General features: G+C 39.1%; 1 protein-coding gene across 7 annotated transcripts in view; it reads left to right on the top strand.

Annotated features, from left to right (window-relative positions):
• The first annotated feature begins 3,132 nt into the window (after positions 1-3,132).
• mef2aa (myocyte enhancer factor 2aa) overlaps positions 3,133-11,679 on the top strand; it is a 60,777-nt gene continuing 52,230 nt past the window's right edge. For 5 of the 7 annotated variants that reach the window (XM_079252816.1, XM_079252813.1, XM_079252814.1 and 2 more), the window contains exon 1: positions 3,133-3,379. The gene's annotated coding sequence lies outside the window, so the exon portion shown is untranslated. The remainder of the gene's footprint in view (positions 3,380-11,679) is intronic. The other 2 variants (XM_079252815.1, XM_079252812.1) reach the window with 1 other exon arrangement.

The following is an 11,679-nucleotide window of genomic DNA, read 5'->3' as shown; positions in this document are numbered from 1 at the left end:
AGGGCACATTCCTGGTCTGTAAGTCTGAGATGTTTTTTGGGTTAAAGTCATTTAAAGCTTTAAAGGTGGGCTGCAAGATTTTAAAACTATACAAATTAACAGGAAACCAGTGCAAGGACACAAGAACAGGTGTGATGTGGGTCAGAGTTAAACAATGTGGTCATATAGCTGATAGTCTTCAGCTTGCAAGCATCTTCCCTTTTTTCTTCCATACATTCAAAAGCAGCATTTTCAGACTTCAACTTTAAAGTAATGATGTAAATATATTTGCTATGTAGTGTCTGGAATTTTCTGTTTTTCTGGAGTAACAATAACAAAGTTGTGACAAAGCAAACTGAATGAGAATGAAAATCAATATAATCAGCAGATCAGCTTTTGTCATTATAATAAAATACATTTTATATAGCTGTCTTTTAAAATACACATATAGATCAGACTGGCTGAAACTGACAGAGATAAACATTATTGCTATCACTTCCGCAAATTCACTTTCACAGACCCTCTTGATCCAGCCTGTCTTCGACATGTCTTTTCGCTGTGAATGGTGGGAATGAGAAGTGATGGCACCTGCTCGCTGGCTTTGGCAATGACAGAAACTCACACATACACAGACACATTCAGACATGTTTTTGCATATGATGCAATCATCATGTCAGAGGATCTGTGAAATTAGCCAACAGTGAAGTGCCTAACTATAAAATGATACTTCAGTCTTGTCTCAACTGAAAAACTACGTATATACAGCTGAATGCTGTTGCTTTTCTGGCTCTAACAAAAATACACTGCTGCACACAGTTTTTCAGACTGACTCTAACGATTAAAAAAAAGGTCTTGCTATTTTTAAATTTAAATATATGCATGTTTATAGGTATGATATGTGCTAATATTGCCTATCAGTTTATAGCACTGTGAATAATTTGATTAATTCCTGGTGATAAATTAAATAATATTTGAAATTAGGAAGAAAATGAATAATGGTAAGAGCTGTTTAATTTCTGACCTTGTTAAATTTTTAACGAGCTCACTTCGAATGAAACTACATATTATAAATGGAACTACAGACTCATGTGAATGTTGCAGATAATTATAATTAAAGAAATTCTGTTATTATCTGGATCTCAGCAAATCTGGTGGAGAAAAAAAAGGGGCCATCAGGCAACAAGACAGGATAGATGGATGTTTGGGTGACTCCCCCCACGCAGTTGACAAGCACTGAGCACTGTGACAAACAGACATGAATACATTAAGAAACCCAAGAGAGACCAGTAATCTCAAGAGGGATCACAAGCTTCTCATGAGGAATTTTGTATGCTGTCTTTCTATGCCTCAGGAGGAGCACAGACACCCAACAAAACCTACTGCAAAGCGTCAAAGTTTCACAGAAGTAAGATTCAGCACTGAAAAACATCAGAAAACTCTTGTGGATTCATAGCTGTCATTAAATCTGCATAAAGAAAAAAACTAAACTTGCTTTATCTTGTTTCCCATTGGAAACATTTAACCGCAGTTGACCATTTACTGGATACCTTTGTGCTGTGGTGCTCAGAGCTGAGTAGCTATTATGTGCTCCACTTCCTGACGAAACTTATAGCATTTCCAGTGTCACTCCTTCCCATTAACACTTGTGTGATATGTGGAGCTGGGAGGCATTAGTTACTTTTAATTATAGTGGTTGATGGGACTAGACTTTCATGCTTATGACTCATGGAGAATTTTTAGTTCATGATCTTGATTATTAACATACAGCTGCTGTTGATTCTCATGCAGACATTTTGGAAAACTTGTATTAACATATGAAATCAGGTTGATATTTAGATATTTGAAATAAGATTTGGATTTGTTTTGGCTCTATAAATCCAAATGTATCGTATTATATACATACAGTTTCTGAGACATTTCCCTGTCACTTTATGGTAGAAACTTTGCTCAAATCCCTGCTGTGGATTCATATGATACTGGCTTTGGGTTAGAAAAAACTCTAACAGATTAAAAACATTTCCCTTGCCCGTGAATGTTGTCGCTTTTCCTCGCAGTTATTGTTATTTTAAACTTCTTTAGTGGTTGATTAAAGATGCACACTTGCATCACTTGTACAAACTCTACAATTCGAACAATAACACAAAATAAATATAGAAATAAAATAAAAATTCAGAAAGTCAAGGTGATCATTATATCTATAAAGCTTCCCTTGGAAAAGAAAATTTGCTTAGCAGAACACAGCATCCAGACGATCATTCTGCTTGCCTAAATGCTGGACAAGACACAAAAAGAAAAAAAAAAAAGATGCACACTTGCATTTTGTAGTGGGTAATTTCACCTTATAATTTAGTTGTCATTTTAAAAAAAGGTCAGGAATGCACGATTGTCTCATGATCGTGTAGAGTGCTGCAGGTGGTGGACATGGGCACTGCTGCTGAGGAATGCTCCCAGCTTTTCAGGAAGGATTTTATTTTATTGCACTAAATGTTATTTCAGAATTCAACTTGTCAGTCCTGAGAAAATGACATAACTTTGAAATTTGCAAATCTCATTTACAAAATGAAAATCTTTCTTTGTTTTTACCCCCTGTGTGATAATTGTAGACCAAACTTGTCTTGAATATCCTATAATAAAGCTTGTTGCACACATTTTTTAATTGGAGAGAAAGATTGTCTGGGTCTATTTGTGGTCTGGTGCAATGTTGGAAATGCCAGCTGTCTGCTCAGCATCAAAGCCCTGCTGGAACAAACCATTATTTGGAACATCTCTGCAGCTGGTTAAAATGCAGTATACACCAGATTTCCCTTCTTTTAAAAAAGCAAATGTGCCACATGTGTCGAGTTGATAACAAAGATTAAAAAGGTGTCTTAGTCCTTATGAACTATCAGGATTTACCTTTCTATAAACAATACTGTAGTTAAAACCTAAATGTTAGATACATTTCTGTTAAACTGATCCCCATGATGTGGAAAAGTGATCATGAAAGTTCTTTAACCCCTCTGAGTGAGAAAAAAAATCTTCAATGCAGTCTGGAGTTATGACTGACAGCTGTGGCTGGTCTAGAGAGCCCAGAGCCAAGCCCCGTCATATAACGCATGCCGACGTGTCTATGTCCATCTGGGGTCCCACTCTTCAAACTGCTGCCCCCCACACTGCCTGCAGAGAAACCAATGGACAACAGAGGGAAGAGGGTGTGAAGACGGGCGTCTTAGGGCTTGGGGGGAACCATCCAAAGCCAGCTGGTCTGGCTTTGAGGTAAATCAATGGATGGAGTGACTCAAAAGCAGCAAAAAGACGAAGAGTTGTACAGCTACAAGACAAGATAAAGAAAGTCAATATAAACACGAGGAAGGACATTGGAATAGCAGGTTGTGTTGAAAGCATCTGTGCAAGGGGAGAAGTAAGTGCAACACATGTTTTTTTTATATATCTTACTGGTTTTACTGGTCAAACACCAAAATTGATTCAAGTTTCAGGTCATTTCAATGCAAATATTATTTTTTTACATAATTATGTAAAGTTGAGAAAGATGATAAGCTACTGTGTGATATGCTACAAACATAATGCTGTAAATCATGAAACACAAGTGCTGCTGAGGGTATTCTAAAAGTATCAGTCCAAAGTTGGCTTGAAAGCTTGTAGAAAACCAAAATCAAGTCTGCTTTTTGCTTTCAGTACATGTTTCAGCACCTCATGAGCATACATCATGAGTTACTCAATTATATATATATATATATATATATATATATATAGACATATCTATATATCTATATCTATCTATCTATCTATCTATCTATATATATATATGAGCGGGCTAAACGTTAACCGGCTAAAAACCACGGTTGTTCCGCGTTCTTCTTACTTGAAGCGGGTGATCGGGTACCTGTCAATCATAAGGACAGGCCCCTCAATATGTCGAATTTCGAAAATAAATTGCTTTTAAACAGGCGAGTTAGTAAAAAATTCACTCCCCCCACAGTTGTCATCAAAGTGAACCTGACCTAATGGATTTTTGTACCAGGCTGTAAACATGTTTATTTCTGCTGTGAAGTTGGCCTTTTTTAACATCGGGGTCTGTGAGGATCTGCTCTGTTTTGGAGCCAGTCCCTAGTGGATGACCTGGGAACTGCAGTTTTTTGCACTTCTGCATAGGCCCCACTTTGAACCACCAGAAGCTCGGTCAACCTTTCATATACGGTCTATGATTCTAACTGCATGATGTTGCTGATGTGGCAAAGACAGTTTGGAGTTGTTTTTTTGGAAATATTTGAGCATAAACATAGGCAGGATCATAGGCAAGAAAATCTAAAAGACGGGTCATCGGGGCAGGAGTCCAAGACATACCTTTGTACCCCTTTTGGTACATTATAGTATTATTTGATTAGCAGAGATTTAGACAGGCTGAAGGACCACCAACAGACATGCTAAATGATAACAGTTTGTTGCTACAGGATAATGTGCATCAGTTGTACTTTTAATTTTTATTATTTGAAAAGGAGTTGGTTTGTAAGGATCATAAAAATCCATTAGTTGAGTCCTTTTTTGAGAGCCTCAAGAAATCCCGTAGGGTGAGAGAGATTATCCATATGTGAGAAGATATCATTTACATGCTGAGCAGTAACATCTAAATAATGAGTAAGTTTACATAACTTATGTTCCACCACACTTACTCCTTTGACTCATGTACCATGGCGATTCAAGCACTTTTAGGACCAAATGATGATAGAAATATCTTATAGCTCTTCAGATATTTTCCCAGCTTGAAAAAAAACAAAAAAAAACCAAATGTATTTGGTGCATCTATTTAAAAAAAAAAAAAAAAAAAAAAAATGTAGAGGAGTAAGATGTAACCCATGGCTTACCAGTTCTGCAAAATACAGTCAGTTTTCATACAAAGTAGCAGAAAAGAAACACCATACGCAATAGTGGAGCAACTAAGGCCATTCTTATAAAAGGTCTGGCTCTAAACTGCTATAGTTAATCTCCCAGTGCGTGTTTCTTCTAGCATATATTCTACATCTGGCCGCTGTTGATCCAACCCGTTTTAAACATATAAACTCAAGAGGCGACGGGGTTCATGCTGGTTCTTAATCGCACCTGCCTCCACATGCCAATAAAAACATCAGGTCCAGCCAATCACTACACCTCCACAGACCCCGCGTGCACACGTGACGTTTTCAAACCGGTCCCGCCTTCTTCCTACTATTGGCTATTCAGCAGGCGCTTTGGATTGTCATTGGTCAGAGGAAACGCCTTTAACAACGAATTCCATTGCTGTTGTCTTAGAGATATGACGTCAAATGTAGTATCTAATGTGACAGGGCTGGGGCGAAGCCTCGAGCAGTTTCAGAAAGAAGCTGCTTTGATTTGGAGTTGTCTGGCAGAAAAACAGAAAAGAATAAACTGTTTCCTCCTTGTCTCATAATCAGGCTTTTGTTATTAATAGCTAAGTTTTCAGATGGTTTGCGTGTTTTCCCCCTCATAGCTCCACTGACATGGGGTAGAGTTTTTAAAAACAGAAACAGGCTGTTGCAAAATATTTTCTCATGGTGTTATGAGGGAAATCCAACGCAAACCATGACAGATACTAACTAACAAACAATGTATTTTCCACTGTCTGAAATTCAGTAGGATTTCTCAAAGCCAAACTGGCATTTTCCCCCCAAGTTGTAAAAGTAAAAAAGCAGACTTTACCTATTACATGTTTTGACTTTGTGAGTGTGTGTGTGTGTGTGTGTGTGTGTGTGTGTGTGTGTGTGTGTGTGTGTGTGTGTGAGAGAGAGAGACGGAGAGGGAGGGGGTAGCGGGACGGAGAGGGAGAGGCACTTCGTCAGATGGGGAGGAGTCTCACTGACAAGAGGGAGATTGGCTTTTCTGAGTTTGTCAGCTCCCCCTAAAATAGCAGGCAGCGTGTAAATGTGCACTGAAATTACGTTTATCCACTGGAGTCACCGATATAGAGTGTCTATATACAGCAGCGACTGACTTGGGAGTAAAGGTGAGTAACGGAAATAGAAACAATGTTGCGGAGTGTGGCAGCGATACTGTCGCTACAGAGAGTGAGAAAAGCGCAAGAGGGAGACGTAGAGTGGATTTTGGGAGACGTTATATCAATCTGTCTTCCTTTCTGCGTGGGTCTCTTTCAGCTATACATAACGTAAAAGTCGTGTCGTGTCATTTTCCACGAGTAACAGGGAATTAGTGGGTCGTCGATGCCATAAAATGTCCAAGTTCCAGGTTAAAGGGTGCAGTCAGACGCGCGCTCTGTTGATATCAGCCAGTTGTGAAAGTTTCATCTCACACCGGCACTGAGTTGTACTGTAGCTTCTGCGGGATTTGCCAGATGGGAGACTTAAAAGTCCCCAAGAGTTACTGTTGTGGTTCTAAAAGTGAAATGTTAAGCCCTGCCTTGTAAAACAGGCGCATCGTTTGGGCAAAACAGTAATCAGTGTGTATGTAATAACACCGTTGAGCCATCATAGGCTTGCTCACACAGTGACAGTATCGTGGTAATAGAAGTTTGTCAGACAATGTGTTTACTGTAAATTGTATGTTTCTGTGTTATGCAGCTTCTAAAAACACGCAACCTCATTTAAATAGAGCAGTGGTAAATATTTCTTATGTAAAGCCTGTATTTGAAACGCTACAAAAAAGAGAGCAGTTATATTTCCTAGATCGATTTTTTTAAAACCCAAAACTGAGTCAGACGCCTGTTGTTGGTTGTGCATTTCCTCCATATGAATATAAAATAAAGCTTAGGCTATTCCTTTACTCTAAACAAGGTGTCAGGCTTAATAAGCTGAACTAGGCTTAGCTGAGGTGTGAATTTAAGTGAAGTGTCCCTCTATCTTGTAGACTTCGCTCTCAGATCACTTGATAATCTCACATTTTATTAATAATAGAGGCATAAATAAGCACAGTTAGTTGTAACAATAGTTTAGGAGCTTGTGATCGAGAGGATACTTGCTCACTGGTGGCTTTTTGAGTCTCTGGCACTCTGGTGACCTTAACCTCTGGCTGGAGTGGGAAATGGCCAAGAGTAACCTGACCTTCTCAAATGTTTCGAGTGTATGCCCTCACCCTACATGCCTCATTAATGTTGCACTGAGGGAGTACTTTTTATTCAGTTAGAAGAGCAAATGCAACCTGAAATTGTTAATTACTTACAAGTTCATGCTGGTATGAAAATGGTCTTTGGATGGATTAAAGCGATATTGCATGTTTCAGCTTGTGAAGATAGTTGTTACTGCATGTGTAAAATCCATTTAATTCAATATAATATCAGGATATGTAAAATTATGTATTTGATGAATTGTTTACTATTTAAAAAAAGATTACTTCCAGGATGTAGATATTTACCTTCACACAGTGAATCTCTCAAATATCAGGACGAACCAATGACAGCTTTTGTTGTACAATAAAATCCTCAGGGATTCAAGTTGTTGCAACAGTCTTAAAGCAAACTTATATTTTTAACTGTCCTTTTTATGTTACTGCCTTTCACACGGTATGCACATTACCATACCAGCTGGTTGCCAATCATTTGTAAAGCAAAGCATTAAAGTACCATCCAATCTGCAGTCATTAGCTTGCATGCTGCCCCAGGCCTTGCCCGTAATGGGCCTTGTTGCTCATGATCCACATCACGTGAGCTCTTATGTCTAATGTGTGGATGAGGGATTCTTCTACTGAGTTGAAATCAAGTTAACAATTTATGTCATATATTAGTCAAAGCAGTGAAGGCATAGATAGAGCCATCAGAAATGTCTTTCTGCATGCTGCAAATTGTTGCTCTAACCTCAGAGACCCCAGATGTTCTGTTTTGGCCATTACACAAACACACAGAGAGGTTTGATGAGAGGACTATTAGATTTCGCCCTGCATCATTTAATTAAGGATCAGATATTATTGAATGATAGATCTCTGAAGACTATTGCTGTTTATGAAACATTTTAGCCTGGTTAGACATTGTGTTTTTGTGGCCCTGCATGTTCCTGTAAATGCGCGTAAGTGCTTGTTAGCGTCTTAGCACAAGTTCTCAGTGGAAAGGGAAAAATGAGAGGTGGTGATGGTGCGAGTAATGGGCAGCTGCAGCATCTTTTACCGCACTCCTCATCCCACTTCAATCTCAGTGTCTCAGCCTCTCCTTCCAGGAGAAATGTGGAGTGTGTGGGCGAGTCGGATCTGCAATTAACGCTGGTTGTCAGAAAGAGAATGCTGGCGTTTACGCGATGCCTCTGAATCATTGAGTCTTTCTCCTCCACTCTCCTCCTCCCAGGACATTTTTTTTTTCCCAAGGAGGACAAAACACCAGAGAGCTGAAAGCCAAGGATGCATTGAGTGCACAATAAGAGATAGATGCAGAACATTCTGGTCCAATAAAGAGGATAGTATTTCTCTGACTGTTTGGTAAGCCAAGATGTTCTTTTATACTGCAGATTTAGAGAGAAAATTAAAACCCCTGCAGGTATTATGGTGCTTTACAACATCATATTGTTCGTTGAACATATTTTGACATCTTATGCATGTTTTGAGATTCTTTTCTTTAATTGTCTTGGCTTGATATGATGCACGTCCCTGACAAATTGTTGTGATATTTGAGGAAAGCTTAGAGTATATTTTGCAAGTGAGTTTTACATGACCATGTTTCCTCTTTGAGCGTACAGCTTCTTTTAGTTAGAAGAGCTTCCAGCATGTTTATGAAAAACAAAGCAATTTGTCAGAGACATAGTGATGTTTATTGTTACTATTTAACTTTCCTATTGTTCAACTAAAGCATCTTAACTACATGAATCATTGTTTATTGGAGCTCCATCATCAATATGGAGATTCCAGCGCTCCCCTGTGAGACCTGGAGCTTACATGCAGAATCTTGAGCCTGGCAGATAATGTTTTAGACCCACATTTAACTGTAGACTGTCCTCTGTACACTAAAGAGGAAAAACTTATTTTGTTAAAAAAACAGCAAACCTCATAAGATTTATAATATATAATTCAGTTCAGTTCAATTTAATTTGTTTTTTGACTAAATACTGAATTTTTTTAAATTTTATTTTAATTTAATTTTTTTTTTAATTGTTTTTTTCTTTTCTTTTTGGTTTTGTTTTATTTATTGTTCAGTAAATATATTAACCATATGTGGAAGTTATGACGGTTGGGTTTTCTGTTAACTCTGATGCTTGGAGAGACGCAGGTTCCAGCTTCAGTTCATTGTGTTTTTTGCTTGGACGAGGTTTTCTTTGAGCCACTGGTATGGTGTAGTAGTTAAGCTTTTCCCCAACAGTCATTAACAAATTGAGATTGAACACCTCCCAAATAGGAGTCGCATTTCCATTCAGAAGAGTTTGCAGCCCCTAGTGGCTGTCATAGCAACTGCATGCCAACTAAAAATATGGTGTCAATCAACCTGATGGTCATGATGCAACAATGGTATTTTTCTAACCCTGGCCATCTGGTCATGTAGTTTGTATTTTTAAGTCTAACCACGTTATTGCATTAAAATCTTATAGAATAGCATTGTTACCTGGGCATGTCTTGAAGGGACGGAACAAAACAACACAAAGTTTGTGATAAACTGAACTTGAACATGTTTTCAGGTTGTTAGATTGACAGCGCGGAGTGTAATGGGTCATCCAACTCTCACTCCAACCTCTCTATGAGAATTTGTGGCTTGGTGGAGGAAACACTTCAGAATAACATTTGTTCAAATGTGGAAATGCAACATGTCAATCATATTTTCCTCTCGTTGCGAGGGGTGGCAATTTACAGGATGCCATTATGGGTCGTAGTGTAGGGTATGAAGAAATGGCTAATATGATCGTATCACTACTTGTACTAATTACTGTGTCACACGGAGCGGTTGTGTTTTAGGATTTATTTGAACACATTAAACTATATTTAGTACAGTGAAGTACCATTTTTCGACATTGAAAGATTTGCTGTTAAAATTCACAAGAAAGTGTTATATTAAAGTAAACACAAAAATGTATAATATTTAGCTTGTTAAATAAACACCTACAGTTCACTGGCCATAAAAAACACTGCTCTTAAACAGCAGTAATTTTTTAATCCCTTTAACAACCCGATGTAAGCTCAGAGGGTGAAAGCATTACTCGCTGAGGTGCTGTTTGTACCGCCAGACAGCCAGCACTGACCTTTCAACTGTCCTGCCCTTGACTGAGACCTCTGGTGGTAAGCCACCGTGTTCGGCTCACTCAGCACGTGCTGCTGAGCAGGACAGAACAGCTTAAGGCCGCTCTATCTCTTCCTGTGTTCCCTTCCAACAAGTCTTGGTTGGAGGTCTCCTCACCTCCTCAACTTTGACCAAGTGGGAGACTCAGTAAGAGGATCCTCTTAGTGCTGTTTTTACTTTATTTGTAAGTTACACGCCATAACTGACATGGACAGAGACTGAATAGGTAGTTTAGTTTTGATGGTATACCTTCTCAAGCAGAAGAGTAGCACATGCACATCGCGGTTTTGTGAGGGTAGACTGTGGGAGCATGTGGTGTAACAAAGGTGACGACAAGTTGAGTCATTTTGCAAGTTTAAGCTGCTTCCTCCTCTTTCTTTGGCTTTCTGGACTGCAAGGAAAACCACAGAAACATGCTGCATGCCATTTCTGAAGTTAGTGGCCCATGCTTGTAGGACATACACCCCAAAACTGTGGTTTTAGTTTATCAGGTTTTTTGCCCCAAAATTGAGGTTTGCCTTCATGTAACATGACATACCAGCGATATTGCTGCAGAGTGTTGTGGGCCATATTTTTTTAAGTTTAATTGTGTTATAAAGCAAAACTGAATTTAAGAAGTATATCTCTTTGCTGAGTTGCATTTTAACCGCATTTTAATGAGACTTTGAAAGAAACATAAATCAAAGGAATATATTATAATATAATTTACTAGATCAAAAGATCTCCCATGATTGCTAACATACCCCACTTTATTGAATTCCTGATGCTCCACTGTAGATTTTAAAAAGCTTCACTCGCTGGAGATTTAACCGTTCTGGCTTTGCATGAAGTCACTTAAGTGGAAGCATCATCAACAGACAAACAATTGAACTGTGTTCAAAGTCAACTTTCTTAAGAGTCCAGCAAGTTCTTTGTGTTAAAGGGCTTTGCTGTGTTGTTACAGCTGGCTAAAATGGGCTCTTTAAAGCATCAGTTGCAGCCCTTATTGCCATTTCATCTAACCTCCCATTACGTTACCCAATATAGAAAGAAGTAGAATGTGTGTAAAAGGGTTTATCAGCGGCTGCTGGAGTAATTACAGCTGTGAGACTTGGGTGCCACAGCTCGTACATCAAGCCCATTGACTAAAACTTCAGAAGCTGCTGGATCTCCTGCAGCTGGATTGGCTTCTTGTCCCCATGAGCTGCAGGAAGGAGACCTGGCCTGCAATATCCTTGTTTTTCTGTCTGTCTGAGAAGCCTTGTGAACCAGGACAGCTTGGGGGGGGGGTGATTCCTCCCATTATTCCGCTGCACATATCAGACATATGAACAGGGAAAGGAAGTGACCCAGCCCCCTCTGCTCACTGGAAGCTGCTTCAGCCCACTGTGCAGCTCTGACTTGCAGTTCAAAGTATTCTTCCTCCCTTCTGTTAGGGCTACGCTGCAGCAGCGTGAGCACTACATGGGCACTACACTGCATGCAGTTTTGCAATAGATGGAGATAGAGATGGTTGTGAAGATTCAGGA

The sequence above is a fragment of the Telmatherina bonti genome (assembly GCF_933228915.1).
Source record: "Telmatherina bonti genome assembly, chromosome: 2".
NCBI classification, from domain to species: domain Eukaryota; kingdom Metazoa; phylum Chordata; class Actinopteri; order Atheriniformes; family Telmatherinidae; genus Telmatherina; species Telmatherina bonti.
This window is presented reverse-complemented; position numbering and strand designations above follow the sequence as displayed.